The 13,623-nt window shown below is 47.6% G+C and overlaps 1 protein-coding gene across 4 annotated transcripts in view; it reads left to right on the top strand.

The window, feature by feature from the left end:
* ZBTB7C (zinc finger and BTB domain containing 7C) overlaps nt 1-13,623 on the top strand; it is a 386,078-nt gene that overhangs the window by 354,671 nt on the left and 17,784 nt on the right. The gene's annotated exons all lie outside the window — the stretch shown is intronic.

Here is a 13,623-nt window from a genome sequence, read left to right as displayed (position 1 = left end):
GGGCATGAATACCATGAGGTGAGGATCCTTGGGAGCCATTCCGGAGGCTGGCTGCCACTCTCTGAAGTCACATAGCTTAGAGGAGAAGGTGTCAGGGAAGAAGTGAAACTGACTCACAAGGGGTCTTAAAGACCCTGGGATGACCAGAGAGGTGGGACTAGAGGTGTGAGCAGCTCAAAGGAACACGCACCAATGCAGAAATGAGAATGGAGTGTTCAGAGGCAGTTTAGAGACCAGCTTTAAAAAGACCCCAGGTCAGAGAGAACTGGGAAATTATATCCAGAACAGACTGTGGGGGACCACAAAAGGCAGACTGAGATGGCAGGGTCCCACAAAGGGAATCATCAAAAGTCCTAGAGTAGGGAAATGACAGCGTCCAAGTGGGGAAGCTCAGCCCCTTACTTGCTGGGCCCCTTGAGTGGGTCCAACCCTTTAGAGCTCATTGGCCATATGTTTAAAACAAGAATAACAAATAACAAATGAGTTACTATATGTGAGATAAGTGGTTAGCTGAAAGCAGTAAGATTTTCATTATTGTGATTATCATCATTTGCAGCCATACTCTTGAAGCTCAGATGGTGCTGACACAACATCACGGCTCTTCCTAGCACCTGTGTCCTTGGTGCTATATAGTAAATGTTGAACTAACAGATAACTGGAGTCATGTATTCTTCCATCACTGGAGAACCCAGCTGTGATGCACAGCTTGCCTATGTGGCCACGGGGACATTACCGTGCAGTAGACAGGTGCTGGGCAGAACATGGGCCACCTCTAATGTCCTGCAGTTGAATCCTACAGCACCTGATGGCAGCCAGAGCCTGTTTTCATCCATTTCTCCCTTGAGCCTCACAGCCACCCATGAGATAGACAGCCAGTGTCATTAATTCCATTTTACAGACAGAAAAACTGAAATGGGTAGCTAAAGGCCCCAGAACAAATCAGTAGGCATCAGACATTACAAAAAATGTCAAAGACAATTTAGAAGTCTGTAAAAGAAGGACGAAAATATAGATCATTCAGCATTTTTAATAATAATGGCTTTAAGGTTCAAATACTATCAAAGAGTATATGTAGGAAAATAAATCTGCCTTCTACCCCTCACTGGCAGCCTTCCAACCTCTCCAGTAGGAAGGCTCTAACAGTTTAATTCATGCATCTACAAACCAGTATGTACACATGGTCATCTTTTTCTTTCTAAACCTGGTAACCATGCAGCATAGTGATAAATCTTAGACATAGTTCTCTATGTATCAATATACAGATATGCCTCATTCTTTTTAATGGCTGCATAGTACTCCATGATGTATCTAGCAAGCCTCTATTGATGGATATACTGTTTACTTCCAATTGTTGGCTATAGAATCAATGCCACAGAGATAATCCTATATGTAAGTTGAACATATGGCAGTAGTGAAATTGCAAGATATATATCTATAAGGGTAATTGCTGAGTTATCAGAATTTTTTTTATTTTTGGCCCATCTGATAGATGAAACTTGAAATCTAATTTTTATGTCTTTAATGCTGAATGATGGTAAGCATTTTTCATACACTTAAAAGCTATTTATATTTATTTTTCTATGATCTTCCTGTTCATGGGTTGGTTTTTTTTTTTTTGCCAATTTTTCTAATAAACTATAGATCTTTTCCTGATTTGGTGACACATGGTCTCTCTATATATAAAGGAAATTAGCCCTTCATCATATGTTTCAAATATGTTCTTCAGTTTGTTTGTGTCTTGATTTTGTTATGGAATTTTGGATGTACATAAATGTTTAAATCATTATTTAGTCAAATTTATCAAATCTTTTATGACTTCTGGGTTTTCTATCTTAGCAAAATATTTTTCCTTTGCAATTATAAAGTAGTTCTTCAATATTTTATTTACTTTTTTTAACTTTTAAAGCTTTGCTACATGTATCATTTGTTTTGGTGTAAGGAGTGAGGAAGGGATACAAGTTTTATTTTGTTTTGTTTTGTCTCCTACATGGTTGCCTAGTTGTTCTAATCTCATTAATTGAAAAATCCATTTTAAAATACAAATTGAAATTCTACCTTTATTACATGCTAAATTCATACCTACATGAATTTATGTGAGTCTGTTTATGGACTGCCCGTGACTTTATATTGATCTGTCTTCCTGTTCATGATCCAGTACCAAATATTTTATTTTTATGGCTTTCTAATGTGTTTTCATATCTGGTAGGGCTGGTCCCCCTACTTCTGTTACTCATCTGTTTCAAAAATTTCTTGGCTATTCCTAAATGCTTATTTTTCTATATGAACTTCAGAATCAGCTTATCTAATTTCAGTAGAAATTCCGATATTTTTATTGGGATTGTATTGCACTTATTAAATTATTTAGGGGAAATTGGCATCTTTACAGTATTGTGGCTCCCTGTCCAAATACGAGTTGTAGCTTTCCATTGACTTAAGTCTTAAGAAGTGCTTCAGTCATGTTTAAAACAGTCTCTGTATGGATCTTACACATTTCTTAATAACTTATTCCTAGGTGTTGTTTCTATTTTTGTTGCCAAGTCAGTGGGGTCCCTAATATACTTCTGAACTTGTCTGTTATTTGTATAGGAAAGTATCCAATCATATCCACAAATAATGACTTTTTTGCCAACTCTTCTTTTTACTTTTTAACCTTGTATTTCTTATTCAACATTTCTGATCTTGAGACTTCAAATGGGAAGCCGACCTTCTAGGTGTGAGGAAATTCCTGAGCCCGTCCTAGCTCAGCAGCGGATCTGCCAGGTTTCCTCAGTCCAGGGTGGAGATGGGGAGATTCTCCTGCCTTGAGAATATTTTCACTGTAAATTTATGATGGTCTGGAAACCAAAAATCGCAGAGCAAGACGACGAGCGGTGGTAGCTGCAGTGGGGTCGAGTTGGGGTGGAGGGAAAGGGTAGCTACTCTATAAGGTGCTGAATCAGGTGAACTATTCTTCCTTTAGGTCGGGAAAGTCTAGTCCTTGGTGCTGGGCTCCTGTGGCTGGGAGCAAATATCAGGAGAGTGAAGGCAGGCTCCTGTCTCCTGAGAGTCTCACAAAGCACAAAAGGGAGGGCTGGATTCCCAGGCTGCATTCAGAAGCGGGCACTTGTGATGTACTGTTGCACAGCTTTCCACGATGCCCTCCCTCCCCAGACAGCCGTGTAGCCCGGACACCTAACTCTGACTTGCTGGCTTCCATATTCCTGATTGTAGCACCCACCCCGTACTTGGTTCTTTTTTTTTTTTTTTTTTTTTTTTTTTTTTTTTTTTTTTTGAGACTTGAGTCTTACTCTGTCCCCCATGCTGGAGTGCAGTGGCGCAATCTCAGCTCACTGCAACCTCCGCCTCCTGGGTTCCAGCGATTCTCCTCCCTCAGCCTTCCGAGTAGCTGGGATTACAGGTACCTGCCACCATGCCCAGCTAATTTTTGTGTTTTTAGTAGAGATGGGGTTTCACCATGTTGGCCAGGCTGGTCTTGAACTCCTGACTTTAAATGATCCTCCCGCCTCAGCCTCCCAAAGTACTGGGATTACTTTGGGAGGTGAGCCACCATGCCCAGCCCCACATTAGGTTCTTTATTGGTTCCTACTTCTTTGAGATATTTTGCTGTGGGTTACTCTTACCTGCCCAGTGAAGCCAGAAGCCCCTCTAAAGCAGGTATTTTCTATAGCCTCACACAGCATGAAGCCCAGTCAAGCATATGGTGAGTGATCAATAACATGTGGTAATTGACTGATATTCCACGAGTCAACCAAAGGGGACAAATGAGTTTCCATCTCACATCTTAATTGCCCTCTCTTTGGAAAGGGAACCAAACAGCCATCAGCTTCTGCAGTGGGCAAGGGAGGAAATGATAGCAGAGGAGAGACTGGGCTCAGGTATAAATAGGAAAAGGAAACGCTTGGGCTTTCTCAGTGCAATAAAAGTTCTGTATAATAATATTATAAGGAACTGTGCAATTAAGCCTGGAAATTGCAAGCTTCCAGTTTGTTCTTTCCCAGCCAAATGCCAGGCGGTTCTCGTGGTGGACGGCGTTTGCTTAGAAGAAAAGTACAAGTTCTGAGGCAAATCTGAGGTTTGGCTTCCTTTGAAAAACACAGGCAGGGCCGGGATCTTTGAGGCCATCTGGCTGGACCTCGTCTCCAAATTGAGGTAGACAACAGCAGGGAGGCAGGAGTGTTTGTCGAGGGCTGAGGCATAACCAGGACATCTTACACCTGTGATGAGTCCTCGGCATGTGACTCTGTCCTCTTTCCTCCCACAGCTGCCACCCCCCACGGCAGCTCCTCCCCGGCCAGATCCCACATGGAGGTCTGGGGTAGAGAAGGGCAGGGGAGTGGCCGTGAATAATGCAGAGCGGCTTCCTGGGTCAGGAGATACAATCTCCTAACTGGTTCCCGCCTCCCTTCCCTCCCTGCTCCAGGACTGCTTCTTGCTGACACCTTTCCTCAAATACAGCGCCAAGCAGATTCTTCTCCTATCCAGAACCTTCCCTGATTTCCTTCGCGGAAGGATTCCAATGCTCATGAGGCCCCTGCCTCACCGTCCCACCCACGCCCAAGACTCCCACATGGTGGGCTGCAGTGTTCCCTGCTCTGCTTCCCAGACTAGCCTGTCTCTAAATTCGTTGAACTTAAATCTTTGAACCCAGCACCGCAAACTCCCTGGCATTCCTGTCTGCATGTGCCATCCTCACTCAGCCTCTGCGCATGCCTTAGCACAAGCTAATCCCTTTGCCAAAATGTTGTCCTTCCCCTGCCCCACATCCCTGGCTGCTTGGGGGCCTCACCTCCTTGGAGGAGTCCCCTTCCTGGGCCCAGCAGAGTCCCCGTCCTCTGACCCCAGGCACCCCATCTGCCTCCATGAACCAGCACTTAGCACTCATTTTAGGTCTTGTCTTTACTGCCTCTCCCACTCTTCTGTGACTTCTTAAGACCAGGAGCTCCATCTCTTTCATCCATGTTTCTCCAGCACTTAGCTAAATGGATAAATACTGCAGTAGCTGAGAGAGACAGTTGCAGACTGCTTAGGAAACCCAGAATCTGACTGCTTAGGTTCAAGCCTCGGCTCTACCTCAGTTTCCCTACTTGAAAAATGGGGTGATAATGATGACAGTAGCCACCTCATGGGGTTTTTGAGAGGATGAAATGAGAGAAATATAAATGCAAATGTAAATATAAATGTAAAATATTTAGGACAGCGACTAGTACCTATTGGGCACCCAGAGTACATCTCAGTGACCAGTTTGATTCAGTCAAAGGTGAAGGAATCTCAGAATTGGTCCTTCCATCACCTGTTTACTGTGTCTCTGTCCAGCATACCTGAAGTCACCATTATGGGAGAATGAGTTGTGTTCCTGTCCATTCACCAACCCGCGCATGCAGGGCCTGTGGGGTGTCTGTAATGAATCTGTGCACATTCTGCAGAAGCGGCCGCTCCCAACTCCATGCCCATTCTTGGCCACTGTAGGGGCGATGGGAAGACAGACATGGAAGCTGCCTCCTCACTTTTCCTCTGGGGCAGGCGGAAGGGACGCATCAAGCACTTTTACCAACCTGTTGAGTCGTCATCACTCTACCCACTGTGGTCAAATAATAACCCCACCTTGACCTTGTAGAACACTCGTCATCTGAAAGTCCAACGTGTGTTCACATGTATTTTCCTGTGTAACTTGGCAGGGTTCCAGAGAGAACTAAAGTGAAGGGGGTGGGAGGAGAAAGAGGGCAAAGTCAAGGTCACAGGAAACCCAAAGTGAGATGCAGCAGCCCCAAGACATCTGAAGTCGAGCTGTGCATAACCTCAGAATCCAAGGATCTATCCTGGAACCAAAATATTGAAATGGATTCGTGTGTGGGCAGCAAGGGACATTCACAACCAGCTAGTCTTATATAAAAGAAGAAACTGAAGCTCAAATAGGGACCCGGCCGCTTCAAGGTCACATCATGAAGCAGTTGCAGAGCAGAGCTAGGATTTTAACAATAATTCCTCCCCCAGAGGATTTTGGCCTGCTGTCTGCTGACCGCACACCTGGGTACTTCCCAGCCTTTGCTCCTCATGCTCCCGGCCTTTCTCTACTCCAACTATGGCCCCCTCACCTGGCCTCTGCTTTCCTTTCTCCCTGGTGTAGAGTCCCCAGGGCCAGCAGCAATTGACTCAGCTTCCAGAGCCCTGCCCACAGCACTGGGAGCCCTTGGCACGTGGGTAGAAGAGGCATGCAGACAGCACACTCAGAGGCTAGCCAGCTGTGGAGCACCTTAATGCCTTCTAGAACAGACGCCAAAATATCCCCAGGAAGGGTCAAAATATGGTACCACTTAGCCCAGTTATCCACACACAACCTCTTCAATAACTAGCAAAATCTAAACCATTTCCACTCTACTAGAGGAGATGGCCCCTTTGGGCAGAAATGCTACAAAGAATAGTGCTCTCATGGGTTGATGCTTGTCCCACCCTTCCACCACAGCCCCACCCTCCAGGGAGCCATCCAACACCAGCAGGGGACATCTCCTGTGAAGGCAGCCTGAGGCCATTGGGAGTATGAAACTCAGTAACGCGTGGCCTAGTGCTGTTTATGGGAGACGAGTGATTTATTTTATTATCTAAATTTTCAGTGGTTTAATAAGGTTTAATAAGCCTCCCAAGAAGTTTTCTGGCTCAGGAAATCGCCTGTAATAAACACAAGTAGTAAATCCTTTATTTTGAACATGAAAGAGGTGTGCAACTTTTCTTAAAAGAAAACAAGTCTCCCCCCGCTCCCCCCTAGTAAATAAAGGATGAAAAAATAATTAAAGAACAACAGCTTGAAGGGGCACCATTTGATTTGCCTGCCGCAGACTTCCATGGCCAACCCGGCCAGGGTGCCAGCCATCTGCAGTGGCACTCCTCTCCATTGGTGTGTCCCACCAGCTCTTGACCCTGCAGTTGCCCCCTAGCAAACTGAAACGAGCCCTCACTTTGTGACTGAGGCCAGGCAGCCCCGTAGGGAACCCACTTTTTCTGTCTTTCTTGCAAGTCCCCTGCATGGTGCATTAGCAAAAGCAATGGCCTCAGGGAAGATGCGAGCGCCCCCACTCTCATCCCATCACTTTGCTTTGTGACCTTAGCCTCACTTCACTTTAGTTTCCTCGTCTGTCAAATAGGCATAATTCCGCCTGGCCTGCCACCAAAGAGGTCAAAGTGCTTTGAAAGGTAAAAGGCTCCAAGCCACCCCTTGGATGAGGGGATGAGGGCAGTGGTCCTGGCACATCCACTTCAGATTGCCCCAGAGGCCTCAGGCAGCCTCTACATAGACGAAGGGGGTCCTCTAGGTGTGACTGAGCAGCTCTGACACTCATGTACCCCCAGCCTGAATCCCACACCCACTTCTATCCCCAAAGCCCAGGTGTGAGGCTTCCCCTCATTCTTCCTCACCCATCGGCCCATCCCTTGGGCTACCCTCTTAGGTACCCTTCAAGTCCAGCCTAGAGAAGCCCACCCTGGCTTTTGCCCTACTCTAAACCTCTATGGGGATCTTAGACCTTGTTCTGATAAAATCAAACCAATGCTGGTGTAGAGGAGATGGAGGAAGGGTTGAAGAGGTGGCGATGATGTTGGGGCTGGAGGTCAACAGGGGATACAGCCTCATACAGGGGGCAGAGCCTAGGTGACCAGCCAGGAGGTTTGGGACCTCTGTCACTCACACAGTTCTATGACCTTGGGCAAATCAATTCACCAGCAGGAGCTTAGGTTTCTCGTTGGCAAAATGGGCAAAATAATTCCTTATGTACACAGGGATCCTAGGAAAACATATGAAGAAAAATGTCTGTGAACAAGCTTTCCTGAAAGTAAAGCTCAACAGGCATGTGACATTGTTAACCCAGGGGGTTTCAGCAGAGAACCATGAAGCAGAGACTTGAGTGACTGGTTGCAGAAAAAAAACTCAGACCTTAGATGTAGGGGCAGAGAAAATCTGTCTGTGACTGGGATGAGAACCCAGGGGTGCCTGCTTCCTGGGTCTGGCCTCTTCTGGGCCCTTGCTTGTCTTGTCAAGGGGGCTGGACATTGCAGGGAAAGAGGAGGGGGTGCACAATTGTGTGAGGTGGGAAGGGCCTGCATTCCAGCTGTAAGGGAACACCTGGATGGCCATTGCCCTTAGCAGAGGAAGAAAGCTCAGAGCAAATCGCACAGAAACCCTGAGGGGCTGAGTGGGCCAGGCTCAGCTGGGGACTGCGGGCTCTAGGCGTGTCCTGGCAGGGTGGCAGAGCAGGTGGGGCCGGCTTTACCCAGTTTGGGCGCTCTGCCTGGGGTGCTCGTGGTGGGCAGGGCACAGGCTAAAAGTTGAAGTAGCCCTGCCCAGCCTCCCAGCCCACATGTCTGGTTCCAGCCTCTGGGGCAGCCAAGGCCCAGGGGCATTCCAGGGCCAAGGGGTGTGACCACCTTGCTTGGGGAAACTGCCAAGGGCTGGGTGGGTGTGCCCAGCAGAGATCTAGGGCTGGCCAGCTGCTTGGGCCAGGTCTCCCACCCTTTATCCTGCCCTAACCCACCACCCCTTTGTGGATTTCAGTGCCTACAGACCACGAGTAAAGACCTGCTCAAAGAACGCAGGTAGCCGCTGCCCAACCTCATTCCCACATCTGGAGAGGAAATCCACATCCCTTCTCACCCCATGCAGCACACCTCCCACCCCCACCTCAGCCACTAATTCCACCAGGTGGCTGTGAAGCTCCAGGCCTGGGCATGGGAGGAGGTGGAGGCTGGAGACTGGGTGGGGACAGCTTCCGTGATAGTGGGAGTCGGCTGGCTGGGGCCAGCTTGCCCTGGGGATTTGGCAGATGGAACCACCATCCTGAGCCCAGATTTGCTGAGCTGAGCAGGATTCAGGGAGGCACCGGACTTGTGGATCATAGCAATAGAATTGCACCAACAGTTCTATTCTTGAAGGGCAGGAAAGCAATGGGACTCAAGCAGAAATCCAGTTCCCACCCTGCTGTTTTCTAGCTGCGTGACTTGGAGCAGGTCACTTAGCCTCTCTGATTACCATAACAGGGATCATAATACCAGCAGAAGAATTAAATGAATTAATATAAGCACCTTATGAATGATAGGGCTCTGTTCAAATGTCAGGTATCCCACGGCAGAGGGCTGGGGCCATCCCACTGCCTTTTGTGATTTCAAAGCTATCCCCTTTGTTTATTTGAACCAATCTCATTCATACAGTGTCTACCATGTTCCTACTTGCTGGCATCCTGGGAGTAATACAGAAATACAAGAAATAGACCCTGCCTTGAAGCAGGTGATCTCACTGGGGGAATGGGACTTCCAAATAACCCAAGTGTGCCTGGAACCTCAGGCTGACTCATTCCACTCACATACCACTCGGCGAGATCCATGCAATTACTTCCCCATTTCCTAGATAAGGAAACTGAGGCAGCAGAAGTATATAATTTGCCTACACCAGCACTTCATGTTCCTAGTAAAACTAAGACTAGAACACGAGTCCTTTACTAGCCAGGCAGCCTTGCACCTAGTTGGGGGCACTGTGGTCTAACAGAGGGGACACAGGCTTGGGCATTAACCTATTTATGCAAGAGGTTGAGAATCTTTTTGTGAAAAATCAGACTTTGGCGATGACCTTGAGCAGTTGGCTATAAATAACTCCCACAAGCTTAGCGTTCCAATAATGGAACACTAGGCATAAATAGGTTAAAACATCCTGGTTCTAATTCTAGCTCTGACACTGATTTGCCATGTGGCCTGGGGCATGGGCTTCATTCTGTGCCTAATTTTCTCATCTGTAAAATGGACGTAAAATTTGTACCAGCCTTGCCAAGCTCTTTGGGTTAGAAGTACCTGAGACAAGGAGATATGAAAAAACCTTAGAAGATGGTGATGCTCCGAACACATGCCAGGGGAGAGCCCTGGGAGCCTGTAAGGACCCTTCTCAGGAAGTGTCTTCAATAGCGTAGATCTCTGCAAAACTGTGCAGAAGGCATATTGGTTTCTGTTATGGTCCCATCCCTGCAAAAACACCCATAAGATGTCTGCATCCTTCCTGGACTTCACAATTGCTAGCATTGGTTGAGCACTGACTACATATCAGGAGGCAATTTGTGTGCATTACCTCATTTGATCCTCATGGCAACTCATCCTCATTGTACAGATGAGGAAACCCAGCTCAAGGAGGGTAATTACCAAGTCCCACAGGTCATGGGGTGGTGAAGCGAAGATGTCAGCCCAGGCTATCTGAGAGCGGGGACCTCACCCTCAACCTCCTCAGTCAACTCCAGGCACAGTGTCAGCGCCAGCTGAGGACAATTTGTTTGATCCCACTTGGGGAATCCAGGTTAAGCCTATTTTCAGAAGGGATTTAAAGCTCTCCAGATCCATTCCGGATTCAAATGATGTAGAGCATGTTCTTCCTGCCCCCTCTGCCCAACGAAATTCTTTCTACTCTTCACAGCTCAGACAAGGCCCCTGTTCCTAGAAGCCTTCCCTGACCCCCAGCCCACAGGGATCGGTACCTTTCTGCCCATACCACTCATTTGCACTCCATACTCCTTAGTCACCTGGCAAGCTTGGGTCTCAGCCCCCTCTGCTCATCTCTCCAGGCTGGCTCTGATTAAACCCCTAGACTAAGAGTCAGCCTCCCAGGGGAAGGGTCCAAATCCCCCTGCCCTTGAATTGGACTTCGCAGGGGGCAGCATGGTGAAGGGGAACAAATATGAGCTTTGGCATCAAACGCAGCTGGGTTCAAATCCTGGCTCAGACACTGGCTGGCTGGGTGGCAATGGGCAAGCTACCTGCCCTCTCCATACCTGTTTTATTATCTGTAAATTGGAGGTGCTGATAAAAATCTATATCTTTCAGAGTTGTGTTGCTTGAGAAAGGATTAGAGGTGTGATGACTGACGTGACAAGTGGCATTCAATAAATGGTAGCTATTATTGCAAAAGCTCACTAGCTTGCTGGCCCCTTGGTAGGGAGAGAGGGGAGCACAGTCTCTCTCTGAGAGGACAGATGCTCTCATTTTACAGTTGAACAAACTGAGGCCCAGAGAGGGAAGTGCCATTTTTTCAGACAGGGTTGCTTGGACCTACCTGGGTTCTAGAACCTTCCACTGAAGGCAGAGGCCCAGGGGATGTCCTCTGGAATAGTGGCCACATCTAAGAAGGTTTCAACCCCCCTGCATTCTTCTTTAACCTCTTTCTTCCATTTCTGAGCTCCTCATCTCCTCTTCCCATCTTTCTCCTTTATTTTCATCTCTGTATTTTTTTTCTAGCTCCTTCCTACCAAAGGTTCATACTTCACATCAAGCCTCTTCTAGCTGTTGAGTGTTTTGTTTTGTTTCTCATGTGTGTCTGTGTGTGTGTGTGTGTGGAATTTTTTTCCTTGTGCATGTTATTCTTGGAGACAGAACTGCCTTAGCTTAGATGATGGGAGGCAAAGGGATGGAAGGCATGGGGGCAGGAGCATGACATCCCCTTTGGGACACTGCTGTCTACTGGCCCACCAGGGCATGGGAATCTTAGGGTCACCAGGGAAGCTCCCAGCATGCAGGGTGGGGACACTTCTTCCCAAAAAGACAATGAAACAGCAAGTGGCAGCCCTCACCTCCTGACCGCAGCTCACCCCTCCCAATCCCTGCCACTGAGGTTAGTCTCCTGCCTGGAAAAACAGCCTTGAGCTACCATGGTTACATCTGTTTCTCCAGGAATGGAACAAAGGCCACAAACCAAGGCGCAGTGAGAAGTCACTGCTGGGAAAACCAGCCTTCAAGTCCAGGGTCACAGGGTGGGTTCCGTCCCCATCGTCAGATCCACTTTGCACTTCTGGCTCCTCATGGTCATGATGTTATCAGATTTCTCGTAACCATCCTATCACATGATGAGACAGAAGTCCAGAGAAGTGGAAGGGCCTCCCAAAGTCACACAGCTGTGGTTTCCTGATTCTGAATCACAAGTAGACATTGCTCTCAAAGCACAGAAGATCCACACTTAGCATAGGACAACCACACGCCATTTCTCAGAGTGCTCGGATGGTTATCACAGTGGGACGCTGATCACCAACACGTGGACTAACGGGTTCCAGCTCTTCTATTTTAAAAGGCAGAGTAAAGTTTAAGGAATGGTGGGAATTTTCCCTGAAAAGCATTTTAAAACAATTTCATCTCTAAAGGAATAAGCCCTTAGCAAGCAAGAAAACTTGGCTCTCCATAGAGAACTAATTTCCTGGGGTTTTACTGACTTTGGCTTTTTACTTAACAGTGGAAGGGTCGTTTCATTTACACACAGTCTTTTCAGATGAGAAGACCCCTTTGAGGGTCAGGACCCTGCTACCTACAGTGTGGCTTTGTGAGAATTAGAAAAAGGTGTCACTTCCTCAATACATTTGCTTCCATCTATCAAAACATTGTTGTAATACACGGATTTTGTTAAGGTGAGACATTTAACTGCCATCTGCCAGAAAATTATGATAAATATCACAAATCTATAGTGTCTGTGAAATAATGTCACTGGATTATTATCTATTACTGCATAACAACACAAAAATGTAGTGGCTTAAAGTGAGAATAAACATTTATTGCCTCATAGTTTCTGTGGATCCGGAATTTGGGAGATGCTCAACTGAGCAGTCCTGGTTCAGTGTCTTTCATGAGGTTGCAATCAAGATGTCAGCCAGGGCTGCTGTCGTCGGAAGTCCTGAATGGGGCTGGAGGATCCACTCTCAAGGTGGCTCACCCATTCAACTAGCAAGTTGGCATTGGCTGTTGGCAGAAGGCCTCAATCCTCTGCCATGGGGACCTCTCCCTAGGGCTGCTTGAGCATCCTCACAACATGGCAGCTAAGGACAGCCCTTGCCATAGACCTTCCACCAACTTTGTCAGGACTGTGCTAAGCATTTAATGATATGATCTGCCCTCAAGCAGCTTACAATCTAGCAGAGACACCAATCATTACAGTTCAAGGCAGAGTCAAATAAATGGCAAGAATCAGGAGACCGAAGGCTGGAGAGACGGAGCCTCTGAATTGAGGGATGGGGAAAGGGTTGTCTAAGTGAGACCTTGAAGTGTGGATGGGATGTGGACCCCCGGAAGTGCGAGATCAGTTGTAATCTCCAGCCAAGCGTTCAGCATGAACAAAGGCATGGCAGCTGAGAACAGGGTGTATGTTTGGGGATTGGAGAGTAGGGGCTTCAAAGGTACATTTAGGGCACATTGGAGGGGAGCATTGTGGCCACTCAGTCCATCCAGGTGACCACCCACTCAGCTGTGCTCAGAAAGTGGGATGGGAAAGGCTGATTGAGCCACAGCTCTATTTTCTTCTCTCCCCTTCTCTTCTTACCCCCGGCAGAGCTTTGCCAAAACCACCACCAAAATTTACACAGAGTAGGGGAGGCTGTCTGGGGAGCGAGCAAGGGAGAGGACCCCTCCCCAACACTATGAGAAAGGCAGTAGCCTGGGGCTGGGGTGGTCTCCACATTCCAGCCCCTGAGGCTGGCCAAGCCTGCCTGGAGAGCTCCAGTCTGCCCTGCCGGCCCTTGCCTGCTTGGCTGTCCCTGGAGGGCAGGGCCACCCAAATCCTTCCCTCCCTCCACCACAAAGGCATCCCTAAGCACCTCTGAACCTGCAGTCTGGGCCACTCATTACGCG

This window comes from Pan paniscus, chromosome 17 (assembly GCF_029289425.2).
Source record: "Pan paniscus chromosome 17, NHGRI_mPanPan1-v2.0_pri, whole genome shotgun sequence".
Taxonomy (NCBI): Eukaryota; Metazoa; Chordata; class Mammalia; order Primates; family Hominidae; genus Pan; species Pan paniscus.
Note: the sequence above shows the minus strand (reverse complement) of the source record. Positions and strands in the feature narration are given on the sequence as shown.